At 31.6% G+C, this 27918-nt stretch overlaps 1 long non-coding RNA gene across 1 annotated transcript; it reads right to left on the bottom strand.

The window, feature by feature from the left end:
- Window positions 1–27918, bottom strand: LOC145270846 (uncharacterized). Its single transcript, XR_013865597.1, has 2 exons — window positions 27550–27918; window positions 1–2188 (listed from the first exon to the last, which is right to left on the bottom strand). It is a non-coding gene; the product is annotated as an uncharacterized LOC145270846 (long non-coding RNA).

The raw sequence follows: 27918 nt of genomic DNA, 5'->3' as shown, positions 1-27918 counted from the left end.
TTTGTAAATTTCATATCATGAAACTTTGAGAATAAAAACTTTATTTATTTGAAGAAAATTATTAACATAATAAAAGGATTATTTTATTTTGTCTCGTTAGAGCAAAGCCACATACATTACAGAAATATGGATTTTCGATTTTTCTTATTTTACTTTGTCATAAAAATGACTAAAACAGTTCTCCAAAGGGTTTTATGTTAGATGGTCACTTAAGCGACGTAGATTGTCACATTCTTATGCAATTGATAGAGGTGAATAAAAAATGTAAACAGAGGACGAGTTAGAACAAGGTTTGCTATGTGTGTAGTTGCGTGTAAGTCAACTTGAAATACTGTCGTGTTTTGAATTTGGATGTTTTGACAAGAGAGTTTGGAGTTTGGCAGTGGGAAGTTTTCACAACAGAATCTCGAATTGACCTGATAAATTGTTAGTTAAACCATATACTTTAGTAAGTTTGAAGAGATCCTCTGGGAATTTACACGTTGTTTTATTACGATATGAATTCATAGCCAAGGGCAAATTTATATGCGGATATTATCCTCGTTACTGCTTTGTTGTAAAAGTTTAGCGTTCTAAGCATTGTGTTAAAATGTTTCTAAGGATTTTTCATGAGGCTAGCTTGTAGATTTCATATAGTTTTTTCTTTTGTTTCAATTTTCTTCAAAGTTCTCAGAAATCAAGGGGCTCCCTACCTAAAATAAATATTTTTTTATTCAAAGAACCAGAATGTTGTTTGTCTCTTTTTTAATTTAATATATTTCAATTTCTCATACATTTCAACCGAGAAATCATTTCACCAAATATATTTGTCAGTTTTTAAAATTCTTTTGTCTAATTCAGTTGCTCTTATAATTACTGAAATAGAAATTTTCCAAAAATTCCAGCTATTTTTCTATCTTCTTAAAAAAGCAGTGTATATCAAGCTTTCACTGTGAGCAGTCATTATAATTCTATCCTGATCATAGTGAAGAAATCCTCTTTTAAGCCAGACGATAAAACCTCCTTTACTTATATAATAATAATAATTCCAGAAAAAACTTAGCAAATTATTGTTTGGCACATGTTTCAATTTTTGAAATACAATGTGTGAAGTATTTTTAACAACTATTTTGATTTCTGTAGTGGCTCTGTAAAGTCCAGCATCATTAGGAACGCTCTGTATGTATTTTCATATGCCTCCACAAATTTCAATCCGATGCAAAAATAGAACCACACACTTAACAAGAATGTGGTTTCTCTCCTGCATGTGTTTTCATATGACTCAACAAATGTGACCTTCGTGCAAAAGAAGAATTACATACTTCACAAGAATGTGGTTGCTCTCCCGTATGGGTTTTCATATGCCTCAACAAACTTAACTTCCATGCAAAAGAAGAACCACATACTTCACAAGAATGTGGTTTCTCTCCCGTATGTGTTTTCATATGACTCAACAAATTTGGCTTCCATGCAAAAGAAGAATCACATACTTTACAAGAATAAGGCTTCTCTCCCGTATGTGTTTTCATATGACTCAACAAACTTGACTTATATGCAAACGAAGAACCACACACTTCACAAGAATGTGGTTTCTCTCTCGAATGTGTTTTCATATGACGCAATAAATTTGACCTCTGTGCAAAAGAAGAACCACATACTTCACAAGAATGTAGTTTCTCTCCCGTATGTGTTTTCATATGACTCAACAAATTTGACTTCAATGCAGAAGAATAACCACATACTTCACAAGAATGTGGTTTCTCTCCTGTATGTGTTGTCATATGCCTAAATAAATGTGACCTCTGTGCAAAAGAAGAACCACATACTTCACAAGAATATGGTTTCTCTCCCGTATGTGTTTTCATATGACTCAACAAACTTGATTTCCATGCAAAAGAAGTACCACATACTTCACAAGAATGTGGTTTCCCGCCTGTATGTGTTTTCATATGACGCAATAAATGTGACTTCCGTGCAAAAAAAGAACCACATACATCACAAGAATGGTGTTTGTAACTCATGTTTGCTTGCATCTGATTCCACAAAAAGTAGGAATGTAATGAAGTGTGTGATGATAGGCACGCTAATAAATTTCAACTTTGGAAAATTAATATGAAGAAATTCATAATTATTTTAAACGATTTTTAAATCAACAATGCAGAAAGGTGCTTCTCTTCCATTAATGAATTTCTTTTCATTGTTGCAAATTCTGAAAGTATAAAATAAATTTGAAAAAGTACATTTCATGTTGTAAAATCCAATTTATTATGTTGGTAGTTATTAAAAATATCCAAACATCTATTAATAATGAAATTAAAATATAAAATGAGTATAGTTTTATTCAATAAAGGTTTGTTTACAAAATTAATGTGTTTTTATTTTTCCAACTGAAAATAATCACATTTTTTTATTTTATAGATAAGGGTTGAGTCTTCATATTATTTGATTCTTCAGAATACTGTTCTCCACTTGGGTGTTATTTTCACAATGTTTCTATGTTACCTCCGATCTTATTCAGGTGTATTTTGTCGAACTTGAGAACCTTTCTCTTGAACTCAAAAATCTTTACATAATTCTGAATGGAACGTTTTATTTAGTACATGGGATTAGCACACTCTCGTATTGGAAGCGATGGCTGGGTAAAAATTCGTAAGTAATTTTTAATTCTATTTTCAATCTCACTTGGGATAAAAAAAATTCTTGCGTTCAGTAGTATGTAACCTACAACTGAATTTTACCAAGTACTCTAATCATAGCAACATATATTAGCATTACAGGTCCTAGCAGACAATCCTAGTATTTTGTTTCTAGATGTTATATCAGTATTCATTACTTCATGTATATATATATATATATATATATATATATGGATGTATAGAAAGTTTTTATTACATATTACTATATGTATATATATATATATTATTATTAATGGTTCCTTTATCGTGTTAAATAATATATAACTTAGCTTACTCTTGAATACTATATTATGTCTAGCTCTCTCATAGCAGGGATCTACATTGCGAGTAAATCACTCGCATTTACGAGTGATTTTTCCAGTTGGCGACTAAAAATAAAAAACGCTTATCTTTTTGGCGACTGTTTTTTTACTGACAACTATTCTAATAGTGAATGAAAAATGTTTTTCAACTTATATTTTCTTAAAATAAAACGAGCAAAGTCAAATTATATAAACAGTAGAAAAGTAGTAGAACATCGACGAGGTGTTGCATCCCTCTGCCTGTTCTACAAATACTTTAATGGTGAATGCTCTGACGAACTGCAAACACTTGTACCTCCCCGACGTAACTACCCCCGACAAACTCGACAAGCTACTAAGTCTCATCCCTTTACAGTAGAGATCCCTAGTTGCAAGAAAGCCTTTTACTCCAATAGTTTCTTCCCCAGAACTGTGGGTCTTTGGAACTCCCTTCTGAGATTCTGCTTTCCCAACTGCAATGATATGCAGAAGTTCAAGTGTAATGTTAACAAACATCTTTCTACTCTTCTCCCTTCATAATGACCCCGCTAATTAATTCCCTAATAGTAGCCCCCTGCTTCAAAGTGGCACTGTGCCTTGTTTGGGGTGAAAATTGAATAATATATATATATATATATATATATATATATATATATTTTCTTTTTTAAACAAAGGCTTTTGAAAAAAATCTCTAAAATGAAATTGATCACGTGGTATTATTTCGCAAAACTTTGACAGTACTCGGCTTCTTTTGAAGTTTTTAAAAGAATATCATTGGAATAACATTAGAACTATGCTTGCTAAGTGGTGGTTTGCGGTTAAGGTCTTTAGAAAATTAAAAAAACAAAACAATTATTTTGCTATCTCTTAAATACAGCATTATATTTAATCTAAGCTACTACTGCGCACTGTGGTAAGTAAATTTTCAAATATTTTTTTCTTTAAAAAATTTACATTCTATTAAAATATTCAGCTAATGAAGCAAAAAAAAAACCCATGAATTTTATAAAAAAAAAAACACATGTTGATGCTTAAAAACTATTTGCCGGACAAGTGCTGCAGTAGTGTATTATCGACATTCACCAACAAAAAACAAAAAACAATTGTCTTTTCGAAATTATCAACAATTTTTAAAAAATTCAATTCCATTTAATTTTAAATTGTCCGCGAAAGATTACTATCCTATGTGATAAGTCACTTTAATACGCGTGTGCATGCACATATGGGACATGATTAGCCTTGCTGTGCGCTCGAGCGTACCTTAACGAAAGCTGTAAAATGGCCGAAAATAGTCTGAGGGTTCAGAGGTTCTTACCCACTAGCGTAGCTAAGGCGGTGGGGGCGGGGATGTGGTCCGCCCGAGTAATAGCCATAGAGGGATAACAGCCATAGAGGGATAACAGTCATAGAGGTTTTTTTCGGCTGAAATAAGGTGTGAAAATAGTCGGAAATAGAATTTATTTATTATATATTATGTAATTTTTAAGTTTTAATTCAAAAAAATTTTTTTAGAATATTATAAACTCTTAAAAAAATTACTTAGTCATTGAAAAATCTTTTTTACTGATTTTTATTGAAAACTTTTGTACTTTTGAAATCATTTGATGATATTTAATTTTTTAACTGTGAAAAATGAGAAAGGATCATATATATATATATATATATATTTAAATCAAAAAGATCAAAGAAACAAAAAAACGGGCAGGTGGAATTGTTAAAACTTTTCCTTAAGGCCTTATCGTCTGACCCTCTAAGAGGAAACGTCAGAATGATAAATTAAAATATTGAGATGATAGTTCGAGCTAGCACTGTATAAAACAGAAAACCAACCATGTTTTATACAGTGCTAGGTCGAACTATCATCTCAATATCATTGAGGAGTTAGTCATTAATAACTCTCGACCTAGCCTGTGTAGACAAAAGATTTTCAAACATCAGTTAGAAATATTTACTGATTTAAAACCACCTGAACAGTGAGAATTATATTTTTTTTCTCTCACTGGTTTTCCAACTGAAACCAATTTCCCTCTTTCCTCATTCGATTCTTAGCTTTTAATTTATCATTCTGACGTTTCCTCTTAGAGGGTCAGACGATAAGGCCTTAAGGAAAAATTTTAACAATTCCACTTGCCCGTTTTTTTGTTTCTTTGATCTTTTTGATTTAAATTAAATTATGTTTCCTCTGAAATTTCTCCTTCCATTTTGCTGTACCAAGAATTTACTTATGCACAACATATATATATATAATCTATATATATAAAAATGTAAATGTTGGTTCGTTCGGAGTTAATTGTCTAAAAAACCACTGGACAGATGGCTTCCACGTTTTGGTATAACATGTTTACTATATCCATGTGTGTTTTTATATATTCCTTTTTAATTATAAGATTATACTTAATTTTTCTATGATAAATAGGTGAATTTCTTTTTACCGAGAGGCCATTTTTTTATTTAGGGACAATTATTTATTACCGCTTCCTGTCACATGACCAGTGTTACAATTTAGCGGTTTTCCTGCTAGATCTGGAGATTTCGTTTACAATCTAGCGGGAAATTCTAGAAAATCTGGAGGTATTTGGCACCCAGACACCCGCATTAGATTGCTTGAAAATACTTTAAAACATAAAATAAACTCATTCATGTAAGTAAAAAAAAGTAGCATTTATTGCCTTTGGTAACAATTATTTATTGATTATTTGTTTTGTTTTTCACCTTTTTTCGACTAACCATTCTTAAATGTCACTATAAAATCGATTTTTCCGAGTACATTTTAGGTGGGGGGCATTCCAATCTCCCCGAAGGGATTTGTATTACTGTACACGGGTTTGTATTACTGTACAAATAGATTCGAAAAAGTTGTCAAAAAACAAATATATAACAAAAATCTTATCAAAGGCAAGATAAGTTACTTTTCTGCCAAACTGGCTAGCGATTTTCTGGACATTTCTTTCTCCTGACCTCGCGGGTTTTTTTTTAAATCTCAGTTGACAACATTGCATCACTAAAAAAACACCACAGGCTTAATGTAAACAGAATGTGTTTACAATATCGGTAAATTTTCAATGGGTTTATTGATAATGTAACCATGTGATTGAACTTTAATTTAAATTAACCATACGTGGTCGAAAAATGAATGCCGACGCTCAAAGTGTATACACATTTTGATTCCTCCCTTTACTTAAAAATTCACCAAAAATCAGGAAATTAACGAATTTTAATGAAAATTGCAGTATTTTTCAAATAATGATCGCAGAATATAATGAACTAATTATTTTTACTTAACTCTTGGTGAAAATGTTTTATTTTGTTTAAACAAAAAATACCTTTACTAAAGTTATGGTTTTCAGTAGTAAATAAAAAATACAAGAATTTATTTTTGCTTTTTTTAAAGAATCGTAATTTGTAACAATAAAAAATAATTTTTACAGTAACATTACGAGAAAAGCTCCTAAAGTCCGAATTAATGTATTCGATATAACTCGAAGAAAAATGAATTATCGGATACTATTCAGGAAATTAAAGATTCAATTAGATTCCTATTTCAGTCACCTAAATTATTTAGGGTGAAATGAGTTTAGGAATTTATAGCCAAACCTAAATATTTTTTTTATAAATATCCAGATACGCTACTACAGAACACCGACCACTCTAATTTGTTTGGGGGGGGGGAGATGTGATGTTGGGGCGCGCACGTGCCAACATCACATCCGCCCCCCCCGCTCGCGCCCCCAATGTACAAAGTAAAATCTTCGGAAAATGTTAAATGGTGTTCTAATTGGTAAATGTCTGTGCGTTACTTATGGAAAATTTGAAAATTTGATGTTCCAGGTAAAAAAAAAAAACAGATAAATTACCCCCTACTCCAACTTGGTGTGCTTTCCTTTTCTTATTTTATTTCTTTTTCAGCTAATTTTAAATTTTTCACCCAAAAAGCGTTATAAGGTATTTTTGAAAATTAGAAAATTCTATGTCCTGGAAAAAATCCCCTCCCCCAATATAGTTTGCTTGGTGAAGCCGTCGTTTATGCTACAGCGTGCATGTGCATAGCATAAACGGATGCTGCAAAATGGTGGAAAGAAGTTCGTGGGTTCAGGGGTAAATACCATGCAAACGGTAAATTTGCCCCAAGTTTGACTATCAGATTCGTTGTCAGCGACCGCAATTACCTATAAAAAAACAAATTAGAGTGGTCGGTGTTCTGTAGTAGCGTATCTGGATATTTACTCTTTTTTTCTTGCTTAAAAAAATAGCATTAATACAGTAAGTTAGGTAAACTGACTTTTTCGTTTAAAAATGGAATTATTTCCCTTTCGTTAACTTTTTCTTTTTTTTTAATAAATATTTTGTGGGGTTTGTATTACTGTACACATAGATTCGAAAAAGTTGTCCAAAAAGAAATATATAACAAATAAATGTTATCAAAGGCAAGTTACTTTTCTACCAAACTGGATATATTTTTCGTGTTTTTATTCAATGTAACTTTTATTCAGCTCGAAAACCATACAGTGTTTACCGATGTATTGGAACATTCAAGATGGCGTCTGATTCTCTCTTTAACACGGTAAGTGTGGGAAAAGATGTTATAAATAAAAAACCGGATAAAATACTGTTAAAAACTCGCTCAATATATGTTACCGTGACATAGGTTGACATATATTCGGCGGGTTTTTAATAGTATTTTGTATAGTTTTTTTATTTATAACACCTTTTTCCATATTTACGGTGTTAAAGAGGGTGTGAGACGCCATCTTGAATTTTCAATACATCGGTAAACACTGTATGTTTTTCGAGCTGAATAAATATGTTACATTGAATAAAAACACAAAACATATATCCAGTTTGGCAGAAAAGTAACTTATCTTGCCTTTGATAACATTTATTTGTTATATATTTGTTTTTGACAACTTTTTCGAATCTATGTGTACAGTAATACAAACACCCATTTTGTGTTTTATATACATAAAGTACAATTGTTGAATGTTACTGTTTTGATTATATTCGTTTGGGGGGGCACAATTAAAAAATTAAGAAAGATTAAAATGAAGCGAAATTTAAGTTTGCGTTCCATTTTTACAACAACCGTAAAACAGTGCATACTCAGCAAGTTTTATCGTAATTTATAAGCATATTGAAACACTAAATCAACATTTTATTTATTTTTTGCATGATTAATGATGGAAGTATTTTTCTGTTTATTTTCTTAACATCTGTTAAAAAAAATAAATAATTTGTACATTCTTTTGAAAAAAAGAATCAAACTTTTCTCTACTTTCACATGGGTTCCATTTTAACAAACTGAGCCACAGCAACGCATGGCCGGGTACAGCTAGTATATATCTATATATATATATATAAATGTAAATTTGGTTCGTTACAAATGAATAAAAGCATATTTCTACGTTACCAATTTATTCGAAATTTTCAGACAACCCATCTTTAGAGTCGAGGTATGTTTTTATGTTATTAAAACAAATTTGCCTCGCGAATTATTAAAATATTAAATAAAATAAATATATTTTCGTAAGCCGTTACTGCGAATCTGTTCTGTTTATAAAACTGAACTTCCGGTTCGATTCATTTCACAGGCACGAATTGACGAAAGATTTCATTTTGTTAAATCGATAAGTAAAAAAAACAAAAAAAAACATAATTCATTTGTTTATCTTCCAAATTTTTTAATTCACACATTTTTTCAAAGGCCAAAAAAAGTTTGTCGCTTGCTTTTTGAGTTTTTTTTTTGTTTTTAGGTATAAGATTGGTTGGTAAGGCAGTAAGGCACCGCCAAAAATGGCCCGAAAATCAAGTTGTTTTTTAAAACGAAATTACATTTATTAAAATCCATTATTTCTGAGTAACTTTTTTTTTCCAGAAAGATAAAACCCTGAATTTTATCATATAGAAAACAGAATAATGTAAAACTCTTTCTACTATTTTTAATTAAATTTTAAATGTTAAATTTCCCCCAAAATTTAACAATTGACATTTTTTGTCTTGCACAAAAAACGTACATAAATATTTTTAAAAAAAAAGAAGGTTTTTGAACTAATTAATTTATTTATTTGTTTTCTAACTAAGATTTAGGATGATTTTCTATGAGAATATGCAAAAATATTATAATATAATATCTGGATCTCAAATAATTCCACTTATTAATATAGGCAACCAGTTACTTCGCGTCGATCTACAGTCTAGATCGATAATGTTTACGTTTGTATTAACAAAATATGGAAGACCAAACAGGCCAAAAAAAACTTATTTTTCAGTGACGAAAATTTCAGTGTATTATTAACGCTGAGGCTGGCCAGTACCAGATGTGTTACCATTTGTATGAGTTTGGTTTTTAATGTGTATGTGTGTGGGGGCCAGGCTCCCCAAAATGGGGGGGCAATTTAAAGCAGAATAAAAAAAATATTTCAGCGCGTTTGGTCCACCGTAGTTGAAAGGCGGCAAACGTTTTCAATGAAAAAATGGTGCTATTTTTAACACAAAGGGCACAATATTTATCGAATTTTTTTTTTGTATCGATTCTTCAAAGCATGCCCTGTTTAATAATGGTCATGCATTGTTCGGCTCGCTAAAAAAAAATTGTTAATTTATTTATCAAAGATTTTAAAATGGCTTTTTTCGTATAAATATTAAAAAAAAAATTTTTGTTTTGCTTAACTTAAATTAATCATTTTACTTAACATATTCACCGAATTTCACACTTCAAAACTCAAAAGCGGGATAATTAAACACAATCGAAGTTCTGATATTCAGACGTCAAAATAAGGTATGCAAACAATTTTTTTTAATCTATAATTCTGTCCATTACAACAACACAATATGTTGTGTTCAGTTTCAGATGATTATTTTAAGCATAGTTGTACCCCCTCAAAAAAAGGGGGGGTCGTAAGCAAAAAATATATATATAAATATCGTTTATGAAAAATAAGTATACTGTTTTAAAGTTCATTCTTCTCTTAATAATCGCTGAAAATTTCGTATTGATCGGATAATTACCTGATTTTTGGTAGATTTTTAAAAAGACGGTCCGTCAAAAAGTACTGACCTGCCCCCCCCCCCCAGTTTTGGCGGTGCCTAAATGCAAGGAGTGGTCCGCGCTATTTTTTAAATCGTATTTCCAGGTTTAATTAAAGTTTTATTATGTTTTTTTATTCAATTGTAAGGTTAAAATACAGATTAGGTACAAAACACCTTCCCATCCCCATGTTAAGAATGGCTTTTTAAATAATAACGTTATTATTTCAACACGGATCACTCTCTGCATGAGTACTGTACTTTCACCTAACAATTTAATAAACAAAACATGGTACTTATGCAGAGAAAGTACCATAATAATAGAATAATAGAATAATAACGTTATTTAGAATGCCATTCTTAACATGGGGAGGACGTTTTGTTACTATTCTATACTTTCACCTAACAATTTAATAAACAAAAGATGGTACTTATGCAGAGAAGGTACCATGCTGAAATAACGCTATTAAGAAAGTCATTCTTAACATGGGAAAGGGAGAGTGTTCTGTAACTATTTTATATTTTCACCTAACAATTTAATAAACAAAAGATAGTACTTATGCAGAGAAGGTACCGTGCTGAAATAATACCGTTATTTAGAAAGCTATTCTTAACATGGGGAGGGAGTTTTGCATCTATTCTAAAATATGAATGCTTTTTCTTTATTAAAGAAATTGGGTACTCATGCACGTATTGATCTATGCTGAAATAATAACGTTATTATTTAAAAAGCCATTCTTAACATGGGGAGAAGAGGGTGTTTTGTAACTATTCTGGACTTTCACCTTACAATTTAATAAACAAAAATTAAACTTAAGCAGACAAGGAACAGTATTAACATTATGGAGAATACAATTGAATAAAAAAAAACTTTAATTAAACTTGGAAATACGATTTAAAAAATAGTACGGATCGGTAAGTGCATTAGCACCATAAATTTGTCTAATTCTTAATTTCTTATGTTATTGGAAAAAAAAAGGTAAATATGAGGAATTACTCCACCCTCGAAAATTCCTTTAAAATTACCATTCCTACAGGTTTTCGGGGTCACTGAAAACGAAAATAACCTTTATAATTAAGACAAACGAGTAGTTTCCAAGATATGAAAAAAAATGTTAGTTTAAAAAAGTGAAGGATCACTTTTCCATAATAACTTAACGTAAAATGATCACCCACTTTGTGGCCACGATTTTTGGGGTGGGGGCTTTCTTTCTACCCTTGGAAAATCCTTTAAAATTACCTGCTTAAATTGGTTGGAGGGGAGGAGGGTCGGCCGCCAAAACACCCCTCCCCACACACAGAAAAATACCCCTCTCTCAGGTGGCCAGAAAGTGGGTGCTCATTCTAAGTTAAATTTAAATTGAAAAGTGATCACCCACTTTTCGAAAAAGTAATTTCTTCATATCATGAAAACTTCTTTTTGCGACGGAAACGATTTGAAGATTCGTTTTTAGTACACTAAAATCTACAATAAAATATTTCGTTATATAAGAACATGAGACGGGCCTTAAAGTAAAATAATACCGGATTTTTTGGGCAGATTTGCCATTTAGTTGTATAATATCCTCAAACCAGGTAATCACTAAAAGAGACTCTTAAAAGTCGTTACCTGTATCGATCAAAATTTAAAACCACTGATTATATGTCAGCCTACATCACAGTAACATATATTGAGTGAGTTCCTAACAGTATTTTGTATAGTTTTTTAGTTTAAACTCATTTTCCCAAAATTTCCCCCAAATTAACATGTTCGATACAGTCCACCGCCATTTGTATTTTTCAAATATACCGATAAACACTGCATGTTTTTGAACTGATTAAACATTATACATTACATAAAAACACTACAATCTTATCCAGTTAGGTAGAACATTTACTTTTCTTGCCTTTGATAACATTTATTTGTTATATATTAATTTTTTGACAACTTCTTTGTATCTGTTAAGACAAAACCTTTTCATTTAATGTAACGTTTAGTCAGCTCGAAAAACAGTGCTTATCGTGTATTTGAAAGATACAAATGGTGGCGGACACTGTTGATTATGTTAAGTTTGAGAAAGTGAGTTAAAACTAAAAAAAACTATACAAAATACTGTCACAAACCCACCGATTATGTCAGCCTATGTCATGGTAACATATTCGGTGGGGTTTTGACACTGTATTGTATAGTTTTTAGTTTTCAACTTAATTTCCCAAACTTAACGTATTCAACAGTCTGCAACCATTTCTGTTTTTCCAGCCGATTAAACATTTTACCTGACATAAAAACACTAAACAATCATCCAGTTAGGTAGAAATGTAACTTACCTTACCTTTGCTTTCCTTACCTTGGCTTTCATTTCTTTTTGGACAACTTTTTCAAATCTGTGTATAGTACCCCCCCACCACTCAAATATTAATTACTAACTCACAATTTTGTGAAAAGAAAAAAAAAAACATTTAGCGTTTCAACCTTAGCTTTATCCACTGATTGTTGGTCAAGCTCAAGCCATGATTGACGGTAATCCTGAGGATCAGGATCCAATTCTGCAAGAGTACCATTTTTTCATTTTTTTTAAGAGTGGATTGCTGTACTAAGAATATAAGAAACATGCATTTGCTCTTTTTATTAGAATTTTCCATTACACCAAATTGAGCCACAGCAACGCGTGGCAAGGTACAGCTAGTATATAATATATACATATATAATATATATATACACAATATATATATACACAATATATATACGCACAATATATATATACACAATATATATATATATACACAATATACACACAATATATACACAATATATATATATATATACAATATATATATATACATATACACAATATATATACAGAAAATATATATATATACAATATGTATATATAAATATATAATATATAAAATATATTTTTAGTCATCGACATACAGACCTGTTTCGTTGTTTCACAACTCATACACATATAAACAATATATATACACAATATATATACATATGCACAATATATATACACAATATATACGCATATGCACAATATATATACACAATATATATATATAGGCATAAACACAATATATATACACAATATATATATACCATATATACATACACAATATGTATACACAATATATATATATACAATATATCTACACACAAAATATATACACTTAATATATATATACACAATATATATATACCATAGATATACACAATATATACACAACATATATATACACACTATATATGTACACTATTGATATACAATATATATATACCCAATATATATACACAATATATATATACACACAATACATATATACTATATATATACAATATATATACACCCACAATATATATACAATATATATATATACAATATATATACACCCACAATATATATACAATATATATATATATATATACAATATATATATATACAATATATATATATATATATGTATACAATATATATATACAATATATATATATATCTATACAATATATATATACAATATATATATATATCTATACAATATATATACAATATATATATATATATGTATACAATATATATACAATATATATGTATACAATATATATGTATACAATATATATATATACAATATATATACACAATATATATACACAATATATATACACAATATATATATACACAGAATATATATACAATATATATACACAATATATATACATACACATAATATATATACATACACATAATATATATATATATATACAAAATATATATATACACAATATATATGCACACAATATATATATACACACACAATATATATACATACACAATATATATACATACACAATATATATACATATATACATATATATGTACACTGTAAATCAACAGAGCAGTAATATTTAAAAACAAAAAGAATTAAGCTATTTATTCAAGTTATTTGATAAAATTTAAACTAAATAAAATTTCTGAATTTCACCCTTTTCATTTTGTCTATCTCATAATTCGAAAATTTAAAATAACATCACCTAATATTATTGGTTTTTTCATAACAGCAAAATAGTATCACATTGTTTTAGCTAGTAAATTTTTGCATTACATTGAGTTGGCTAGTAAATTTTCTATTTGGCTTGTCAAAGGTTAACTAAAATCAAATTCTGTCTGTAGAGATCTGGATCGATTGTTTTCAAATGAATTTATAAATAATAATGCACATTATATATTTTAAGAGTTTTAAGCAAATAAATTTATAAATAATGTACATTATATATTTCAAGAGTTTGATGCAAATAAATTTTTGAATAATAATGTACATTATATATTTTAAGAGTTTTAAGCAAATAAATTTATAAATAATAATGTACATTATATATTTTAACAGTTTTAAACAAATAAATTTATAAATAATAATGTACATTATATATTTTAAGTTTTAAACAAATAAATTTATAAATAATAATGTACATTATATATTTTAACAGTTTTAAACAAATACATGTACATTATATATTTTAATTTTTTCACGAGATTTGGAACGTTTTATTTAGTACATGAGATTAGCACACTCTAGTATTGGTAGTGATGACTGGGTAAAAATTCAGAAGTAATTTTTAATTCTATTTTCAATCTCACTGAGGATAAAAACTTCTCGCGTTCAGTAGTATGTAACCTACAACTAAATTTTACCAATCCTAGTATGAATTTGAAGAACTATTTTATTTCTACATGTTATCAGTATTTATTACTTCATATCATATATCTATATATATACATATATATATATATATAGATAGATAGATGCATAGACAGTTTTTATTACATATTACTATATATATATACATATATATATATATATATATATATATATATATTAATGGTTCCTTTATCGTGTTAAATAATATATAACCTAGCTTACTCTTCATTGTTCTTCTCTATTTATAATATTTACTTTATCCCATAATGGTAGATGATTTCACTTTTCCATCCATATATATTCTGCCATAACAGATTTTTCAATCTCTCCACATATTACAGCTTTTCAATGATTTTATAACCTTACTGTTAGTGAATGACATGACTCATATTTGTATAATTTTCCACATTTACGTGGAATCTCTTAGTCATGATTGTTTTCATAAGTGGCTTTCCATGAACATGTTTCTGTAGAATCGAATCACTCTTGAATACTATATTATGTCTAGCTCTCTGGTGTATTGTTTTCTTAAACTTTCCACCTTATTTTGATATTTTTATCAGTAGCAATACACATGAACGATAAAGTGCTTTGGATAATCACACATTTCAAGGGGATTCTGATAAAATAGTCATATTTTAAAAGCATTTTAAGTTGTCAATATACCACTGTTTTGTTTTTTCAAACGAATGTATAAATAATAATGTGCAGTATATATTTTAAGAGTTTTAAACAAATAAATTTATAAATAATAATGTACATTATATATTTTAAGAGTTTTAAACAAATACATTTATAAATAATAATGCACATAATATATTTTAAATTTTTCAAAAGACATTTTTAATAGTTTCGCTGGTCTGAAATAGATTTGAGTAATCGTTTTTCCGTTGTGTAAAAACAGATTTCCACATGACGAGTATGGAATTTTTTTTAAAAAATTTATTTGAACAACCACTGTTAAATAAAACAATCTTTTTACTGTTTTAATCTGTTTTCTCTTGTGGTAAATAGCAATTATAAAACATAATATCCAGAAAAAATCTTTTTGATTTTTAGTGTATACTGTAGTATTAGTAATAGCATCATAACCAGCAGCAGCGATAGGTGTGTCAGAAATTTCGTGAAAAGTATTGAATAATTCCACCCCGTCTTTTCAAGCTTATAACTCCTCGAAAAATGTAATTCAAGCCCTAATTTTTTTCCAATAAAAGGGACAAGGACCAAGGTTTCATTAAAAGAAAAAACAAAAAAAACCTGTTCTTTTTTTAAAAAAGGTTTTAAACTTCGGACTTTATAGGTAAATTTCTAAAAGAACGCTACCTTTTTTTGTTTTAAATCTGAATATATTATTTATTGACCTTTTCTCTTCAATTTGTGATATATAACACTTTGCTGAGTAAATTAATGATTTACTTTTTAATAGACATTTAAAAATGGGAGGCGTGAATTATTCGACCCCCTGTTTTTCCAAGCTTATAACTACTCGAAAAATGTAATTCAAGCCCTATTTTTTTCAATTAAAGGAGCAAGGACCAAGGTTTCATAAAAAAAAACAACATGGTTTAAAAAAGGTTTTAAACTACGAACTTTACAGGTAAATTTCTAAAAAAAGACTACTTTTTTGTTTGAAATTTGAATATATTATTTATTGACCTTTTCTCTTGAATTTGTGATATATAAAACTTTGGTGAGTAAATCAATTATTTACTTTTTAATAGACACTTGAAAATGGGGGGTGAATTTTAAAAAAAGTTTGTCTAAAATATTATATTCAGTTTATTGGAAAGAGCATAAAATTTCATATTGACCCTGAAAATATCGTAAAAATAGAATCAATAGAAAAATTTGGATAGATTTTTAAAGTTTAAAAATTGAAAAATATTTAGTTCGTAAAATTCATTACTGTTTTAAAAAAAAATTTCTATTACTTTTAAAACAACTTTTATAGTTTATTTTGGAAGTATAATCCATAAAAAAAATAAACAACCCACTTTTAAAAGAGAAATTACGAGTTTTTTATATTTTATTCGCAGTTTCGTGTTAGGGGTGTAAAAAATTCTTACAAAAATTCTGATACACCTACAGCAGCGATAACACGGCCACTGTAAACAGACGTTTATTTGTTGTTGATTTTTATTCCAGATCCATTTTTTAATTGTAAATCTGATTATAAAAATTTGCTTACATGTTTTGTTATCAAGCATATGAATATTTAAAAACTTTGACTAGTGATCAGAATTTTTTTAAATATTGTGGTTTTTGTTTGAACAACCGAAAATGTGACTGAATTATTTTTGGGGTTCACATGTACGAGTGGTACAACCCCTTTCTCTATTTTGGACATTTTCGCAGAAAAAGACATGAAATGTAATTAAAAATAAAAATCAAATTTATTCAAAATTTGTGAACAGATTTAACAAAAAATTATTTTTAAAATATATAAATAGGTGGGTAAAAAATACTTGATACTTTTCCAAACGTTGCGTTTTCTGTTAGAGTGACGTCTCTTGTGTTAAATAACATTTATTTATGTCTGTTAGTTAATGACATGACTCACATTTGTATAATTTCCCCCATTAACATGAAATCTATTAGTCAAGATGTTTGACACGCACATGTTTCTGGAGAGTCGAATCACTCTTGAATACTATATTGTGTCTAGCTCTCTGTTGTATTGTTTTCTTAAACTTTCCATCTTATTTTGACATGTATTTTTATTAGTAGCAATACACATACACGATGAAATGCTTTGGATAATCACAGATCCCAAGGGGATTCTGATAAAACAGTCATATTTTACAAACCAAAGAATTATAAGTTCTCAAAATACCAACGTTTGTTTAGGAAAGTAATACACTTTCAAATAAATTTATAAATAACGTACATTATATATTTTTAGAGTTTTAAGCAAATAAAGTTATAAAAATGTTAACATCATAAGATGGTGTTTTCGGTAAGATTTTCAAATACTCATACTGTGTTTGTATGAAGAATATTTTCATGAGATTTAGAATCTTGGCAGAAAAGATATCACTTTTAATAATTTCGGGTGTCTGAAATAGATTTGAGCACTCGTTTATCCGTTGTCTAAAAAAAGATTTCAACATGACGAGTATGGGAAATTTTTTAAAAAGTCTTATTTGAACAACCACTGTTAAATAAAATAATCTTTTCCTGTTTTAATCTGTTAAAATAATCATTATATGTGTTTTTCTATTGGAGTAAATAGCAATATATAAACATGATATCCGGAAAAAATCGTTTTAATTTTGAGTGTAGGCAGTAGTATTAGTAATAGCATCATAACCAGCAGCAACCACGATAAACGGACGTTTTGTTGTTGATTTTTATTCCAGATTGATTTTTGTAATTGATAATCTGATTATAAAAAAAATTCTTTCATGTTTAGTTAGAGCTATTTTCTTATCAAGCATATAAATATTTAAAACTTTGACTAGCGGTCAAAATTTTAAATATTGTGTTTTTAGCTTTGAACAACCGAAAATCTGACTGAATGATGGGAAATCATTTTATATTAAATTCTGAAACAATTTTTATCTTTAATTAAAGTTTTTCAACGTGTTCACGCATAATTGTAAATAAAGGGAGAATCACATATTTTGGAGTTTTTTGTTTAAAACTTTTTAGACTTAATATTTTGCTCCCTTTTTCATTTTTCATAACAAAAATTTATTTTGAGTTGTATTGTTATCTTGTTTTTCGTCAGTAGTATGCCATTGTTATAATGGAGAAGCAGCTATTTTTAACTAGAAAAGACGGTGGCTGCGGGAGGTGGGTGGATAATGTAGGGAATTGAGGGAGGTGGGTAGATAATGTAAAGAATTGAGGGAGGTGGGTAGATTATGTAAAGAATTGAGGGAGGTGGGTAGATGATGTAAAGAATTGAGGGAGGTGGGTAGATGATGTAAAGAATTGAGGGAGGTGGGTAGATGATGTAAAGAATTGAGGGAGGTGGGTAGTTGATGTAAAGAATTGAGGGAGGTGGGTAGATTATGTAAAGAATTGAGGGAGGTGGGTAGTTGATGTAAAGAATTGAGGGAGGTGGGTAGATTATGTAAAGAATTGAGGGAGGTGGGTAGATGATGTAAAGAATTGAGGGAGGTGGGTAGATGATGTAAAGAATTGAGGGAGGTGGGTAGATGATGTAAAGAATTGAGGGAGGTGGGTAGATGATGTAAAGAATTGAGGGAGGTGGGTGGATGATGTAGAGAATTGAGGGAGGTGGGTGGATTATGTAAAGAATTGAGGGAGGTGGGTAGTTGATGTAAAGAATTGAGGGAGGTGGGTAGATTATGTAAAGAATTGAGGGAGGTGGGTAGATTATGTAAAGAATTGAGGGAGGTGGGTATATGATGTAAAGAATAGAGGGAGGTGGGTAGATGATGTAAAGAATTGAGGGAGGTGGGTTGATTATGTAAAGAATTGAGGGAGGTGGGTAGATTATGTAAAGAATTGAGGGAGGTGGGTAGATGATGTAAAGAATTGAGGAAGGTGGGTAGATTATGTAAAGAATTGAGGGAGGTGGGTAGAATATGTAAAGAATTGAGGGAGGTGGGTAGATGATGTAAAGAATTGAGGGAGGTGGGTGGATGATGTAAAGAATTGAGGGAGGTGGGTAGAATATGTAAAGAATTGAGGGCGGTGGGTAGAATATGTAAAGAATTGAGGGAGGTGGGTAGATAATGTAAAGAATTGAGGGAGGTGGGTAGATGATGTAAAGAATTGAGGGAGGTGGGTAGATGATGTAAAGAATTGAGGGAGGTGGGTGGATGATGTAAAGAATTGAGGGAGGTGGGTAGATTATGTAAAGAATTGAGGGAGGTGGGTAGATTATGTAAAGAATTGAGGGAGGTGGGTGGATGATGTAAAGAATTGAGGGAGGTGAGTAGAATATGTAAAGAATTGAGGGAGGTGAGTAGATGATGTAAAGAATTGAGGGAGGTGGGTAGATAATGTAAAGAATTGAGGGAGGTGGGTGGATGATGTAAAGAATTGAGGGAGGTGGGTAGAATATGTAAAGAATTGAGGGAGGTGGGTAGATGATGTAAAGAATTGAGGGAGGTGGGTAGATGATGTAAAGAATTGAGGGAGGTGGGTAGATGATGTAAAGTATTGAGGGAGGTGGGTAGAATATGTAAAGAATTGAGGGAGGTGGGTAGATTATGTAAAGAATTGAGGGAGGTGGGTAAATGATGTAAAGAATTGAGGGAGGTGGGTAGATAATGTAAAGAATTGAGGGAGGTGGGTAGATAATGTAAAGAATTGAGGGAGGTGGGTGGATGATGTAAAGAATTGAGGGAGGTGGGTAGATTATGTAAAGAATTGAGGGAGGTGGGTAGAGGATGTAAAGAATTGAGGGAGGTGGGTAGATTATGTAAAGAATTGAGGGAGGTGGGTAGATGATGTAAAGAATTGAGGGAGGTGGGTAGATGATGTAAAGAATTGAGGGAGGTGGGTAGAATATGTAAAGAATTGAGGGAGGTGGGTAAATGATGTAAAGAATTGAGGGAGGTGGGTAGATTATGTAAAGAATTGAGGGAGGTGGGTGGATTATGTAAAGAATTGAGGGAGGTGGGTAGATTATGTAAATAATTGAGGGAGGTGGGTAGATGATGTAAAGAATTGAGGAAGGTGGGTAGATGATGTAAAGAATTGAGGGAGGAGGGTGGATGATGTAAAGAATTGAGGGAGGTGGGTTGATGATTTAAAGAATTGAGGGAGGTGGGTGGATGATGTAAAGAATTGAGGGAGGTGGGTGGATGATGTAAAGAATTGAGGAAGGTGGGTAGATGATGTAAAGAATTGAGGGAGGTGGGTAGATGATGTAAAGAATTGAGGGAGGTGGGTAGATTATGTAAAGAATTGAGGGAGGTGGGTAGATGATGTAAAGAATTGAGGGAGGTGGGTAGATGATGTAAAGAATTGAGGGAGGTGGGTAGATGATGTAAAGAATTGAGGGAGGTGGGTAGATGATGTAAAGAATTGAGGGAGGTGGGTAGATGATGTAAAGAATTGAGGGAGGTGAGTAGATGATGTAAAGAATTGAGGGAGGTGGGTAGATTATGTAAAGAATTGAGGGAGGTGGGTAGATTATGTAAAGAATTGAGGGAGGTGGGTAGATGATGTAAAGAATTGAGGGAGGTGGGTAGATGATGTGAAGAATTGAGGGAGGTGGGTAGATTATGTAAAGAATTGAGGGAGGTGGGCAGATGATGTAAAGAATTGAGGGAGGTGGGTAGATGATGTAAAGTATTGAGGGAGGTGGGTAGATGATGTAAAGAATTGAGGGAGGTGGGCAGATGATGTAAAGAATTGAGGGAGGTGGGTAGATGATGTAAAGAATTGAGGGAGGTGGGTAGATGATGTAAAGAATTGAGGGAGGTGAGTAGATGATGTAAAGAATTGAGGGAGGTGGGTAGATGATGTAAAGAATTGAGGGAGGTGGGTAGATTATGTAAAGAACTGAGGGAGGTGGGTAGATTATGTAAAGAATTGAGGGAGGTGGGCAGATGATATAAAGAATTGAGGGAGGTGCGTAGATGATGTAAAGAATTGAGGGAGGTGGGTAGATAATGTAAAGAATTGAGGGAGGTGGATAGATGATGTAAAGTATTGAGGGAGGTGGGTAGATGATGTAAAGAATTGAGGGAGGTGGGTAGATGATGTAAAGTATTGAGGGAGGTGGGTAGATGATGTAAAGAATTGAGGGAGGTGGGTAGATGATGTAAAGTATTGAGGGAGGTGGGTAGATGATGTAAAGAATTGAGGGAGGTGTGTAGATAATGTAAAGAATTGAGGGAGGTGGGTAGATGATGTAAAGTATTGAGGGAGGTGGGTAGATAATGTAAAGAATTGAGGGAGGTGGGGAGATTATGTAAAGAATTGAGGGAGGTGGGTAGATTATGTAAAGAATTGAGGGAGGTGGGAAGATGATGTAAAGAATTGAGGGAGATGGGTAGATTATGTAAAGAATTGAGGGAGGTGGGTAGATTATGTAAAGAATTGAGGGAGGTGGGTAGATTATGTAAAGAATTGAGGGAGGTGGGTGGATGATGTAAAGAATTGAGGGAGATGGGTAGATTATGTAAAGAATTGAGGGAGGTGGGTAGATTATGTAAAGAATTGAGGGAGGTGGGTAGATTATGTAAAGAATTGAGGGAGGTGGGTGGATGATGTAAAGAATTGAGGAAGGTGGGTAGATGATGTAAAGAATTGAGGGAGGTGGGTGGATGATGTAAAGAATTGAGGGAGGTGGGTAGATTATGTAAAGAATTGAGGGATGTGGGTGGATGATGTAAAGAATTGAGGAAGGTGGGTAGATGATGTAAAGAATTGAGGGAGGAGGGTGGATGATGTAAAGAATTGAGGGAGGTGGGTTGATGATTTAAAGAATTGAGGGAGGTGGGTGGATGATGTAAAGAATTGAGGGAGGTGGGTGGATGATGTAAAGAATTGAGGAAGGTGGGTAGATGATGTAAAGAATTGAGGGAGGTGGGTGGATGATGTAAAGAATTGAGGGAGGTGGGTAGATGATGTAAAGAATTGAGGGAGGTGGGTAGATTATGTAAAGAATTGAGGGAGGTGGGTGGATGATGTAAAGAATTGAGGGAGGTGGGTAGATGATGTAAAGAATTGAGGGAGGTGGGTAGATGATGTAAAGAATTGAGGGAGGTGGGTAGATGATGTAAAGAATTGAGGGAGGTGGGTAGATGATGTAAAAAATTGAGGGAGGTGGGTGGATTATGTAAAGAATTGAGGGAGGCGGGTAGATGATGTAAAGAATTGAGGGAGGTGGGTGGATGATGTAAAGAATTGAGGGAGGTGGGTAGATGATGTATAGAATTGAGGGAGGTGGGTAGATGATGTAAAGAATTGTGGGAGGTGGGTAGATAATTTAGAGAATTGAGGGAATTGGGTTGATTATGTAAAGAATTGAGGGAGGTGGGTAGATGATGTAGAGAATTGAGGGAGGTGGGTAGCTGATGTAGAGAATTGAGGGAGGTGGGTGGATGATGTGGAGAATTGAGGGAGGTGGGTAGATTATGTACAGAATTGAGAGGGTGGGTAGATGATCTAAAAGATTGAGGGAGGTTGGCATGATGTAGAGAATTCAGGAAGTCGTAATGTAAAGTCGCTGGATGATGTAGAGAAGTATTTAAGGGTAACAGGAGCAGTGGATGAGGAAAAATGTCAGATAGCTCTCTTAACAATTCATGAACAGACTCATATTAAACAATGAAAGTTAAAAATGGGCAGAATTAAAAAAATTCCTAGAGGGGTACTATGAAATTGTTGCAAACCCTAACAAACAAAGTCGAATTAGTGAACATTAGAAGAGAGACATGACTACATGCATAGGTTAGTTAGATTAGAATAAGGCGTTTATAGTGGGATAGACCAGAGAAGCAGACTAGTCAAATAACAGGTATTGGGATTCTGTATCGAGGGCCTCAGGCACAGGAAGGTGGAGATGGTTGTGATGAGACATGAACCACAGGATGTTCAAGCGGCTTATCAGAAAGCCCTAGCAAAAGTTAAATGGAAGATCTGACATAATGCAAGACAGGAGTATGAAGACAAGCCCATGAAGTTTTGTCACATGATACGGCAGATTTAGGTTGAGGCTATAAATCCAGATAGTTCCCAAAGATAGGTAGACAAATGTGAAAGAGGAAACCATGTAGAGAATAGGGAGGCAGATAGATAATTAAGTGTTAATATTTTGTCAAAATGGGCAACATACAGAGATTCTGCAAGAAGCATATCCAGGGAAACCAGGGATGCTCCATTCTTGCAATGCCCGACGAATGAAAAAACGGCATACCAGTGCAAATAGTCGGTAACATGGGCATATCAAATTCTGTTTTGATTACAATTGAGGGAAAGAATTATAGAACTCTGGTGGATAGGAGAACAGAGATGTTAGTAATAAATAGTGTTTTAAAGAACTTAGACAGGAACCTGAACTATGTTTTAAAAAAGTTCAAGAACAGCTAATGACTCCCCATTAATTGTAAAATGGCTTGCTCGATTAACAGGAGGAATAGAATGTCAGTTTTTGCACCGTGACTTCTTTGTTGCAGAGAATCTCAACACAAGTGTGATAAAACCCATGATGGCTAAAGAAAAATGGGGTAAAGATGTACTTCGATTTAGGTGAAATGATGCAGGCAGATGTAATTGAAAGATCGAATAGTCCATGGAGTTTTTTGATATTGTAAGTAGAAAAGAAGGATTGTAGTAAAAGATTTTGCATACATTTTAAGGCTTTAAATAAAGTCATGAAGAAGTTTACCTGAGCATTACCTGTCATTAATAACATATTAGCCTTGCTTGGGTCGGCAGAATACTTCATAAACTTAGATCTGAAGTCAAGGTACTCTCAGGTTACATTAAAGAGGAAACTTCATTCACCTGCCACTGGGATTTATTTCACTTTAACTTGATACTGTTTGGTCTCACAAACGCTCCCAGGATCTTCCAGGAATGAAGGTCCATAGTTCTAGAGGGACAGAAAGATTATGCATTACCATATTTGATATTTTAATATTCTAAGACACTATGGAAAGTTACTTAGTAGTGAACGACCGTCCTACGTTGTTGGGTTTTTATTAAATTAGAGATCAAGAGAAAGATAATGAAATATTATGATTTAAAAATGCGGATGCAGAACAAAAATGTTCATCATGATGGACAAGATAGTGTATTACTTGTCACCAAACTATTGATAAGGTTATATGTAATGTCGCATCTTAGAAAAAGAGTGTTAGTACATTACCATAACAATAATGGTTGTGGAAAAGGCATTTCACACCATTAAGCAAAAATACTTCCTTTCATAAAACTGAAATTTGATATTTTCGAGCGCGATCCAAAGACACTTTTGGGTAACTAATACACAGTGACTTTTATTGATATGTATAGTGGTTGGCGAGTCTTTTCTGGTTCCTAATAAGAAGGCAGAAACAGTGGTGCATCAAAGTACTCTCAGTTTACATTAAATAAGAACGATAAAGAGGAAACTTCATTCACCTGCCACTGGGGTTTATTTCACTTTAACTTGATACCGTTTGGTCTCACAAACGCCCCCGGGATCTTCCAGGAATAAATTTATATAGTTCTAGACAGACAGAAAGATTGGGCATTACCATATTTGGATGATATTTTAATATTCTAAGATACTATGGAAAGTCACTTAGATCACATAGATAGGGTACTACTAGCCAGTTTACATGAGTACAAGTCAGGTTGAAAGCTATGTTGTATGATGTTTTAGAAATACAGTATCAGGTGTTCAAATAAAATAATAACAACAAGAAATACAGTATCAGGTGTTCAAATAAAATAATAATAAAAAGGCAAGAACCGTGGTGCATTCGTTGTTGGATGATATTCTCCTCAGATTCAAGGCACCACCCCAGCTGTTAAAAGACAATGGGTCGGAAAATGTTAACAAAGTCATGAAGAAGGTGTTGAAGGACCTCAACATACATCATGTGACCACGTTATTTTATCACCAAACAAAGAAAGAAGTGGAAAGATTTCATACGATGATGCATGACAGTTAAGCAAAAAACATCAGAAACAATGAGTTGTCATGGGATTTATGCGTTAATCAAATGTTGGCAGCTGTCAGATTTCATGTGAGCGAAACAATGAAATTATCACTATACTACTTGCTATACAACAGAGACGTGATCTTGTCATTAGATAATATATTAATGCCTTGTAGAGTATACTATGGTGATGAGTAACACAAGATCGCTCTAAAAGAGATGCATCAATCTTTTACTTTGGTAAGGAATAACATTCAGGAAGTTAGGAAAAAACTGATAGAGAACAAGAATAAGAAAATAAAGTCAGTAGATTTTAAGATTTTATAAAAACCACATGAAGGCGCATGTGGAACATCTGTTGGCAACATTGATGGAGGAAAGTCCAATGAGTTGGATAGTGATTGTGCCACAGAACAAACTGATATCTCAATATTTATTGGAGTTTGGAAGTGGGAATTCTTTAGGTTGGGTAAGACCTATATTCTGTTTTAAAAAAATATTCCTTTCTCGGGTTTTGTTTTATACGTGACACTTTGGAAAATGATTTCAGCTAACTATTTTGACAGAGTATGTGAAGCGTTAGTAATGAGTTATGAAAGAAAAGATTATGAGAAAGACAAAAGAAATTAATTTTTTTTGTTTATAAACTCAAGCATGGAAGTCACCGAGTTTCATCTACCGGTGTTCATTTTAAATTATCAGATGGTATTCATCATGCATCAGGTGTTCCGTATTAAGATATTTAACACAAGAAAAAAGAAACTTATTCTTGGAAAGAAAAAAATTGAGTTAACAAGACAATAACGAGTTTTCCAAATACAAGCAACGTAATTTCTTATGTTATGAATGGTGGCCACCACTGATAACATAAAGAATTACTTAGTTTAATATCCATACAACTACTTGTTTGCGGCAATTTTAAATGTGATATTCGTTTTCAGCATACCGGAAAACCTTCGTCATGGTAAAGATGACTGTTCAGGTGGAAGGGAATTAACAGTTTACCAAAACGGCTTTCAGGCAGCCCCTCCCCCAAATATCACCATGTGGCCAGAAAGTGGTTGCTCATTTGGCATTAAATTTATATAGAAATGTGATCCTTACTTTTTGAAAAAAAATAATTTTCTCATGTCATGAAAACTAATTCTCTGCGTCTCGTTTAAAATATTTATTCATTTTCAGCATCCTTGAAAACCTATAAAAGTCGTCATTGTAAAGAATATTTGTAATTTTTAAAGATTTTAGAAATTGAACTTTTTTGTGTTAAAGTCTATAGTGAAAATAAAATCTGATTTTTTTTAACATGTGAAACATTAAAAACATATAAAATTTATAATTTTTTTTGTAAATCATAAAGAAGTTTTTTTTTGTTTAAGTCAATTGACATTGAAAAATTTTCAACGATAAATCAACATTTTCATTAGGATTATTCGCTTTTTTTTCCTTCTGATTTCCTTTCAATAAAGACAAAGGGACATTAAAGTACAAAAATCAATAAAAATATTATCAATTCTGTACGTGAAAACGCATACAGAATTGGCCACCACTGATAACATAAAGAATTATGTATTGACCTTTTTTTATGTTTAAGTCAGTATTGAAAACAAAATCTGATAAATTAGTGACCATTCGATAATAATCTGATGACAGAATGAAAATAAGATGAAAATAAAAAATACACATACGTTCGCCATGTAGTAATACTTATGTTTTGGTTTTATACGTTAAAAACATATAAAAATTTATAAAATTATTATTATTTTTTTTTTTTTTTTAAACAATAAGAAGTTATTTTTTTTATATTTAAGTCAATACTGAAAACAAAAAAAAGGTATATTTTTTAGATTAGGTCCACCTCCGCAATTTTCTTTTAAATGACGACTTTTATAAGTTTTCTACTATGCTGAATAAGGAAATCGCATTGAAAATTTGCAGAAGTAGTTATCGAGATATAAAAAGTTGTATTATGCATTCTATTCTTTGGCGGCCATCGTTTTTACGCACGTGCGCGCTCTCCATAAACAAATCTACACGCGTACCAAAGATGGCCGCCAAAGAATACAATGCATAATACAACTTTTTATATCTCGATAATTAATTATTTCTGCAAAATTTCAATGCGATTTTCGTATTAAGCATGGCCGAAAACCTTTAAAAGTGATCATTTAAAAGAAAATTGTGGAGGTAGACCTAATCTGAAAATTTACCACAAAAAACAATCAACAGTGAAATATTTTCAACGATAATAATCCGATGAAAAAAAGATGAAAATAAAAAATACACATACGTGCACGTGCGCCATGTAGTAATACTTACGTTTTTGTTTTATAATCTGCTTTCGATTAACTTTATCTGCTTTTATAAAGGAAACGATTTTTCAAATGTGATTGACTTTACAAGCTCAACTTAACATTCAAGATGACGAACGGAAGAGCAAGTTCGCAGAAAGCAAAATTAAAGAGGAAAAATAAAAAAAATAAATTATTTCGAAATAGAGCCGATCTATTTGGTGAATATCACGGATAAACGTAGTATTATTTTATTTAAAATTTTAATATTTGCATGAGAGAGAACAGGTTACAAGTTTCATCTTTATTAATTCTCTAATTCGTTGCATGTGCAATTTACTGGTTGAAACTAATAGTTTTTAAAGCCGCCTTTTCGTATTTTTATTTATTTTTTTTA

The sequence above is a fragment of the Euprymna scolopes genome, chromosome 46, assembly GCF_053919585.1.
Source record: "Euprymna scolopes isolate OS-2025 chromosome 46, ASM5391958v1, whole genome shotgun sequence".
Classification (NCBI taxonomy): Eukaryota; Metazoa; Mollusca; class Cephalopoda; order Sepiida; family Sepiolidae; genus Euprymna; species Euprymna scolopes.
This window is presented reverse-complemented; position numbering and strand designations above follow the sequence as displayed.